The sequence below is a fragment of the Pseudomyrmex gracilis genome, unplaced genomic scaffold (genome assembly GCF_002006095.1).
Source record: "Pseudomyrmex gracilis isolate BER0280 unplaced genomic scaffold, ASM200609v1 scaffold_64, whole genome shotgun sequence".
NCBI lineage: Eukaryota > Metazoa > Arthropoda > Insecta > Hymenoptera > Formicidae > Pseudomyrmex > Pseudomyrmex gracilis.
The window spans coordinates 548,700-552,076 of NW_018020648.1; positions in this window are offsets into that span (position 1 = coordinate 548,700).

Here is a 3,377-nt window from a genome sequence, read left to right on the forward strand (position 1 = left end):
GTCTTAGGGCCGTAGTGCGGTAGTGACACTTTTCCGGACATGGGTCCCTATACTCAAATGTTTTCTACTGTTGCACTGAATAACCCCTAGAAGTTTGATCCCATAGTTCTGAAACACCCTGTATATATATATATATATGTATATTATGGCACAAGGGAAATATAAACAAGTATGTAGGGAATAACATTACGCGCTCTCTTTCTCTCACTTTTACTCTCTCTTACGAGTTATTTTTTTTATTCTCTTCAAGAAAATTTCTTATATTTCAATATACTCTTTTCGAGAAAATGCCCGTGAAATTAGAATCACATTTTTTAGAGCAAGTTATAAACCTTAGTGATATTAGTGATATATTGAAGAACATATTTACATGCATATCCTATAAGTATGTTTATTTTTAAGGATATAAATGTATCTCGGAATACAATCTTCTTGAAAAATATTCAGCATAAACAATTTTAGTATATATTGTTTATATCTTCAACAATTTATTTTTTTTCTTCACCTGCGATCTACCTCTAATCTATCTGTAAACTGGACAGTTGAAAATTCTGTCGGGAGTATTGTGGGAAAGCTAGAAATTTGTTTTTTCAAAGATGTGAATTATTTCAACTCTCCCTTTCACTTTCTCTTTCTCTCTCTTTTTTTTCTTTGATAAAAAAAAGTATATGATCGTTTACATGTAATGTGGGAGAAGCGGCTGCAGCTACCATGTCACAGTACACGAAACAATTTTGTATGTTCGATGCTTTTCTATTTCTCTAAAATACACTGTATTTTGATATTTCAAGAAAACTGCATTCTCTTTCTTCATTCGCTTTATCTATAATTAATTTATCATACACGTATGCGACAGATATATCGTATGAGTATTTAGAAATCAAATACGTAAAATAATTTGCGCAGAGAAATTTATGCAATACATTTGAATAAAACAAAATTTAAAACAAAACTAAAATAGCGTGATTACTAATTATATTAAAAAACTAAGATATTTTTATTCTAAATTGTTATGCATGTATTTTTTCTTAGAGAACGATTTTTTGTCTGTGTGCAACATATACACGTGTGTACGTTAACGTTTTTATAACACGTGGAATGTAACAGGATATTTAGCATTTTGTCTTATCGTTTGCTCGTAAAATACTACTGCATAATAACTGCTTATCAGTAATAATAATAATAATAACAATAAATGATTAACGTTTTTATTATAACAAATTAAAATTGTGTAAAACTCAACTCTTCTTCCTGCTTTAAAAATTATTATAACTATCAAAAATGATGTAAAAAGTATTAAAACTGCAAAAAAATTTTTCTAAAACCTTGTACATTTACTAACTTGTCCGAGCAGTAGTCTTTGCTGACGATGCGCTCGAACATTTTGTGAAATATCGTGATATGTGTTTAGAAATACAAAATCAAAGCGCGCATGTTTTCTTTTTACTTCTCTATGTCTTAAAACCACGCATTCGCTTACAATTATTCGTAATAACACCGAGCGCATCGTCTGATATGTTTCTAAAATCCATACGTCGGTTTTTTTCTTAAACTTTTGTATTCATATCGTATCAGATTTTACATCATTTTGAATATTCCATTATTAAGCTGATCAGATCAGCGAGCGATTCGCCGCGAGGAAAATGTTTCAAAGAGACGAGTTTACGTTGTGAAATGTTTCATTTTTCCACTACGTTTATTATGTTTTCATACAAACAAAAAGCAATGTGTGTTCCGCGCGAAGCGCGAAGAAATACGCTTCAACATAACGTTTATCTCAAAGAAAAAACCAAACCGTCTCCAAAAGAAAGGAACTGTTCCTTGCCCTCTTGTAAAATTATAATTTTACGCAAGACCTCCAAATCGAAAAACGCCAATCCAACTGCAGTGGAAGTAACGTCGTTTTTGCCCCCGCTTGGACACGCGCTTTTTATCTTTTAGTTTATTTTTACATAATATTACTATTATTATTATTATTATTGCATTGGCTTTTTCATCTTTTCTTTTTCTCCATTCATTAATCGTTTTTTTTCTTTTTTTTTTTTTTTAATTCCTGAACTCTGAGGTAGTCTGTTCCGGGTATGACATTACATAGTAAAAATGGCAAAAATTACTATATATTATTTACCATGTTACCGTATGATATTACGATACTGATATTACTACGTTGATATTATGTAATACGTGTGTAATACAATATAAATACGCGCTTAATGTAACAAACAAAAACGTAGTCTACGCAGGACTGTGTTGCGTCTTCGCGCACGCAGTCTTAACGGGCGTCTTTTAACACGCGAAGTTACACCAAGGTAATGTATTTCATTGTCGTAAAGGTTATCATTGGCACAACCTTACATGCGCAGAGACATTTACATCGCCAACCGAATGTTGTGTGTGCAAACGTGTCCTGTCACGTGTGCGTTACATGCGCGCGTGCGCTTGTGTAACATACGTTTTATACAAAATATTTCTAAATCGGCGTCACGTGGCGTGACGCTTGGCACCAAAATCATTTGGAACAACAATATTGTTATTTGAAGGCGTCTTTGCTGAAGCATCAACCGATGCGATGAAAATAATTTTCATATTCTCTCAAAAAGAAAACTTGCTGATTTTTTCTCATTTTTTTTCACTCCGAAATAAGAATCGTATGTAAAAATTTCATCTCAAGTGTTTAACCAAATCGACAATTTGTGACTGCCAGATTAGAAATACTCTGTAATACTCACATTGTTGCGATTTTTGCACTTGAGAGCTTGTTAGTATATTAAAACTTAATGCTAACTCAAAGAAAAGGTACGTTGATGCTGAAAAAATAAAATTATGGAATAGCTATATAAAAAATTTGATCATGCAAACAATAAAAAAAAATCACTTCTCTTTTATAGTTAATGAGTGTTTTAAAATTATATTACAATGTATATACCGTTCCATTAATGCCTACTCGTGTATTCAAAAAGTTGCATACTTTTATAATATTATATTCATAATATTAATAATACCATGATAATACCTTCATAATATTAAAATATTATTGTGCACGTAAATAGGCATTAATGGAAACTAATATATGTATATGTGTATATGTATGTATATATATATATATGTATGTATATATATATATACATATACATATACACATATATATATACATATATATACATATGTATATATGACGTAAACTATACATCACACAACTATATTATAAACAGTTCGTATTCCCGAGTCGAAATTTTGATGCTACTTTCAAACTTTTGAAGATACTTTGAACCTATTTAACTGACCAATATACTTATTTAAACCTACTTTGACACTTATATTCATTTACTCCTCTTTTGAACCTTTAATTCTATAAATTTTACGTTACTCCTATTTTG